Source organism: Meriones unguiculatus, chromosome 20, assembly GCF_030254825.1.
Source record: "Meriones unguiculatus strain TT.TT164.6M chromosome 20, Bangor_MerUng_6.1, whole genome shotgun sequence".
Classification (NCBI taxonomy): domain Eukaryota; kingdom Metazoa; phylum Chordata; class Mammalia; order Rodentia; family Muridae; genus Meriones; species Meriones unguiculatus.
Window position 1 is genome coordinate 22,359,688 of NC_083367.1, and position 6,399 is coordinate 22,366,086.

Here is a 6,399-nt window from a genome sequence, read left to right on the forward strand (position 1 = left end):
GGGGCTGTAATCTGTCCGTGTCGCTTCATACATCTAACTGGACCAGCTTCCATTCCTGAGCCTTTGGGCCCTCCCTACAGCGATTTCACAGCCTCCTTCACACAGTGTTCTTAAAAGGTACAACTGTATTTTATGATTCTTAAGAGAGAAAAAAAAAGATACTTATTTCACCATCTCTTTATTGCCTTTGTACATTTTTTTTTAAATGTACGTGGCTTGGGGAGTCATAGTATTCTTATTCCCCAGATGTTTTACTCTATAATTTTACAATTCTCTCCTTACATGTCAAAGCAATAAGTGCAGAGGAGATGCATAATCCAATAAAAACACAGCACTATCTTTTTACTAGGCAAATTTGTGGTATATTGCCACCTTAAACTATGGAAGGGAAATAATCAAATGTCACTATCAAAATTCCTGTCTGAGCGGAGATGTTGTAGAATGCATATTATGTATTTATCCATTTGCGCCTCCACTCATGAGCATGGCAAAAGCATTTTAGCTAACGGCTTTATGTATTGCCTTTCTCTCAGTTTCTGTTTACTTACATTTATAATCTCCTGAGTTGGGTATTTTACCTGTGGCAGGATGGGGTAGGACTCAGTTCAGATGCAGCTTTTGATTGGGAGGCACAGCACAGAGAGGAGAATGTTCCTGTAAAGGACGGGAGGTTAAAGGGAGATGGTTTAGGCTTTGATGGTTGGGCTGTGTATTTCCCCCTTATTCTGACTTCTTCTCTTTCTCCCCAAACCCCAATCATATAAAACAAAACAAAACCTTATTTTTTCTTTTTGTAAACTTATTATTTTTAAATAATTTTTATTTAGTTTTACTTCATGTGCATTGGTGTTTAGGTGTCAGATCCCTTGAAACTGGAGATCTAGACAGTTGTGAGTTGCTTTGTGGGTGCTGGGAATTGAACCCAGGTCCATTGGGAAGAGCAGACAGTGCTCTTAACCACTGAGCCATCTCTCCAACCCCAAGCCTTATTTTTCTTTTTAACTCCAAGTTTGTTGCCCACCTGCAGGCCATGCTGACATCTTGAGTGTGCATCAGAATCCCAGGCCATACGTAGGGAAAACTCACAGTCCCCATCTCTCCCGTGAGGACTCTGCTCAGTGAGTTTGGGGCAGTACCAGATAGTCCGCAGCTCAACAAGTGTTCAAATGGTTTCCCTGGGAGAAATGTCTGGGCACCTCCTGACAATCCCCACTGTATCCATAATCTTTTTTACCTCTGCTGTTTTTTGTTTTGTTTTCATAGCCTTTCATCTCTCCTTGGCCAAGTATTCCAGCTCTCCATGGCTCAGAATTATTCATCTTTGTAAGGAGGTTGTTGTCAGTGGCCAAGAGGGCTGTGACCACCTGTTCGCCTCCCCATACCAGTGAACTTCAGCTTCTTATCTGAAGCACAGAGGAAAAGGAATCGCTGGTCCCTTGCAGGCCTTTGTGGTTTTCCCTCTCACAAAAACAAGCCTCAGAAGCATTTCACTTTGCTTTCAACGTTGGAGGAAGGCTAAAGGAAGAAATGCCTAGAGAAAGATCTGAATTCCTGACACTTTGCTTCTGATCCTTAATAACTTCAATCAGCATCTCAAAGACGAATGTTATCAATGTTAGTTACAGCCCTGCGTCCAGGGGTTCCACGTGTCTGCCACCAACCTTTCCCCACCCCCTCAACCAGATTTCGCTCACAACATTAAAAGAGAAATAATTACAGTAAATACCAAATGGTTAAAGTCCGGACAATTCTTGGTCCTGCCAGGTAATGAAGAACAGCTGTGGCGTGTATAATTGACATCCACAGGCTTGAGATAAACCTTGTGTTGACTCCCAGCAAACTTTGTAATCATGGTGAAGAGGCAAGCCCTGCCTCAGAGCAGTAGGGATCACGGAGCCTCCAGAAAGGGTGATGAGCGAAAGCTTTTTCAGTGAGCACTGGATCAGGCACATCTGGTTTGTTTCTGCTCTGCACACTTCCATTGATTTATGTGTCCCGTAACAACCAACACACGTATTGTCATTAAGGCTTGAGCCGAGCCTTGAATCAAAGATTTGAGTCTTTTCTAGGAACCAGAAGAAAGGAGAGTGATTTGGACAAAAGAACGGAATCATGAATCACAGGACATGCTCCAAGCTTAGGGAGCATGGAGCTGTCCAGCTGGTTAGTTACTTGACTTGAGGAGAACTTGGCAGACCTCTCTCTTTCTCTCTCTCTCTCTCTCTCTCTCTCTCTCTCTCTCTCTCTGTGTGTGTGTGTGTGTTTTGAATGGACAATCTATACTGTTTGAACTGTGCATTTGGAATATTAATTCAGCGTAACTATCAGATAGATTGGAATGAAAAGAGACTGGAAGAGGCCAGTTAGCTGGTCTGAAGAAAACAGTAAGCCAGGAGGCAGATTATACGCAGAGCCTTTTAGAGTCAGTAGCTCATTGAATTGGATTCTGAAGACACAGTTACAAGAAATGGTGGAGTCAAGAAGGGAAGGAACTTGTGAACTAGGAATTTCAAAGAAGAATTTTAGATTTCAGTCTGTTAAGTTTGTGGTTTGTCGGTATGCAGTGGAGGCTGAGGGCTCAGAACCTGCTGGAGGGGGAACCAGGACAGGATTGTTGGAGCTAAATATCACCAGCCACTTGTTAGACACAAGCACACAAGCAAGTAAAGCAAAAGGCTGGAGTATATCTCAGCGAAAAAAACACTTGTCCAGCAGGTGTGAGGCCCTAGGCCAGATCCTCACCACAAAAAGAAACAAGTTAATAACTTATAAGTAACATACCTTAAAAGACAACATTCAGCCTTCACCCCTTTCAAGTTTACTATATTTTCTTCTGATACACCTCCATGATGGAAATACTATACACACGCTGTCTCTTTCTAATTTTGAATTCAGCAAATTATCTTAGCTTGAAATTGGCTATGGCTTGAGTGCTCACACCACAGGAAGTAGCACATTCTACACTCAGGGGCTGTTTCCTTTGGAAAACTCACCATTTAATGTCTGTTAAACAAGCGCCCCACTGGGCAATCCTGGCTTCAGGGGTTTGTTTGTGTGAAGGCCACAATCACCTCCTATCACAAGCTTGCTGATATGCAAACCTACTATGTAGAAGATGAGAGCAAGGTTAAGTCATTGAGAATGCGTAGAAGGTTGACAGAGGGACCGAGACAGGGAAATAGAGGTTAGGTGAGGATAAATAACTAATACATTATATAATTATATTAACAATACAACAGCATAATAACAAATATATAATAGTGATAGGTATGTAATTAACATAATATATAATAATTGAACTCAAGATTGAACAATAATATGTATAATATAAGCATATTATAAACAATAATAAATATGATAATATATAATTGAACAATAATATAATAATATATAAAATAATTGAACTCAAGATTAAACAATAGTTATATATTACAATATATAATTAAACAATAATAATATAATACAATAATATATACTATGTAAACGTGATAAAATAATTTATACCATATTATGTATAGTGTAATATGGTATGTATGGAACTGGGATTGAACCCAGGACTTTGTGTAGACTAGAGTTGTGTTGCGCCTCTCAGCTACATCCCCCGCCAAGACTTTTTAATTTAATGCAGTTTTGTTAACTGATTTAGAAGACTTATTTGCTTTGAGAAAAAAAATGATATTGGGCAGTGGCTTTTAAACATTTTAAATTGTCTCTTAAGGAACACATCTTTGGGTGATAAAGTAGTCACCACTCTCACAAAGGACTGGAGTTTGGTTCTCAGCACCCGCACCTGATAGGCTCATAAGCTCCTGCAATGCCAGCTCCAGGGTGGCTCATGCCCTCTTCTGGACTCCCCGGGTGTCTGCACACACATGCCCACAGGGACACACACTTAGAAATAAGTTTTAGGGCTGGGGTTCTAGATCAGTTGTGGAGTGTTTGTTTGCTCTGTGGGCACTAAACAAAACAGGTCCCTTACAAAACAGTGCGTACCCAGGCTGAGCAGGATACGATTAACTCATCTCATCCCAGGAGAACAGTCTTGAGTTCAAGGCTGGCCTGGTCAACTTAGTGAGTTGTAGGTCAGCGACAAATGAGTTTGGAGATTACATCTCAACAACAAAGCTAAGCAGAACAAATCAAGACAAAACAAAAGCAATGCTCATTCCTGAGGCTGCGAACTCCTCTGTTCTGTCTGTATACCTTCGCCAGGAACCCCTTATTACTTTTGTAATTTACAGGTAGCAAACCACAATTTAGAGCACGGTACAAACGGTGATGGAGGCAGCACCTCTTTCTTTCTTTATAAGCCTGCTTTGCAGAGCCACTAAGTTTTCTCCACACCATCTTTTTAAAGCTTTAAGGAAATTCCTAAAATTCATTTACAGAAGAAATATCTCTACCATCTCTCCTTTCAATCACTCTTAAGTTTGTTTTTCCTCCTTTACAAGTCTCCCATGTACAGAACAAGTGTAAGATAGCAGTCCATGAAATACAAGCTTTCACTCTTAGAAATGCAAATATTGTGTGTGGTGGGGGGAAGGATTGCTCAGTGGTTAAGAGCACTGTGTGTTTTTCCAGAGGACCTAGGTTCTATTTCCAGCACCAACATGGCAGCTCATCACTATATATAACTCCAGACCTAGGGGATCTGATGACATGCAGGCAAAACACTCAAACACACCAACTTTTAAAGAGAAAGAGCTACAAATGACAGCAGAAAAAGCCAATGACATTTAGGGGCTCGGTGAATAATGTGAGCAAGTAGTTTCCTAAGTCACATCCATCGTACATAAGGGCAGAATGGAATTTCTCTAGGCTTTACGTTCTATGCCTTCAAGCCTGAAGAATGCAGTTTTGATGGTTTAAATGAGAAAGGGAGCCCACGGGCTGGCTTATTTGAATTATTTGGTGTCCACTTAGTGTTACTATGTGCGGAGGCTTAGAAACCAGCCTTGCTGGAGGAAGCAGGTTGCTGGAGGCTAGCTCTTAGGCCTTGCAGCCTCGCCTTACTTCCAGCTTGCTCTCTCCACTTTCTGCTTGCAGCTGGCTTCCTGCTCCAGACACCATTCCTCCGCTTCTGCCATGTTTGCCACCACGACAGACTCTTATTTCCCAGCATCTGGAGGTCAACATAAACCCCTTCTTCCCTACGTCACTTTTGTTGGCCATGACGTTTTACTCCAGCAACAGCAACCAAGAGAGTTTCTCGACTTTAATATTCTCCCTGTGAAATCCGCAGGCCCTTCTTTCACCTCTGTGTACCCGACTCTGTTCCCATAGTTCCTATCACAGATAAACAAATGAAGAGTCTGCTCAGCAGTACAATCCGTACCAGCCATGGGCTTTTGAAAAGAAAGAAGCAAGCCTTTTGTTATGTAACTCCTGCACACACACACACACACACACACACACACACACACACACGAGACCTCTTTTTCATCCCTGAGCTGCCTCACAGCCTCCTAATTGCTCCCCACCTTATGGCTTCTCTCGCTGCCATCAGTCCACATCCCACTGCTTGATGGTCTCATTAGGAGCACTTTCAGCGACTTAGTCATCTGGGTAAAGGCCTGTAACTGACAAGATAAGATCTGAACTCCTTAACTTGGCATCCCTGTCTTGAGCTTGCTTGGCCTCTGTGCCTACACAACCTTACCCCCAGGGGAGATGGTACGTAATAACTGAGATGGCTCATGCAGTAGCCAATCAGAAGGGGCTTAGCTGTGGACAGCCTGCAAAGCTTCTCTGGGGACACTGGCAGGATGCCATTTTGCCTCACAACCAACTTACCTTCCACCCTTAACTCCCCTATCAAAACCCAAAATGATCCTTGGCACTCTGAGGCCTTTGCCTCCAGCATGCCTCCAGCTGGAAATGCCTGCCTTGCACCTCTCTGCTTCTGTATGTGCTGGGCATCCATGACTGAAAACAGCTTAGGGAAGGGTCTATTTTATCTTATGGTTCAAGAGGGAGAGTTCATAGTGGCAGCAGAGGCGTGGCAAGCAGGAAGCTGAGAGATCACATCTTCAAGTGCAAACAAAGGGAGAGGAAACTAGAACTGAGGTGAGGCCATAAACTCTCAAAGCTCACCCCTACAATGTGCTTCCTCCGGTAAGTCTGTACCTCCCCTGGGTATCCTTCCCAAACGGTGCCACCAACGAGAGAGAAAGTATGCAAATGCCTGGGCCTGGTGACATGAGTTCTCATTCAAACTACCACATACCCTGAAGCTAAACCTTTCTGCAGAAGCCTCCCCACACTTCTGTAACCCATAGTTGACCCTGGCATATGAGTGCTGGGCTAGCCCTTCCTTTGCTGCACAGCCCCCATCTCTTTGGAGACAGTACCTATGGAGCCCAGGCTGGCCTCAAACTCTCTGGAAAGCCAAAGACGACC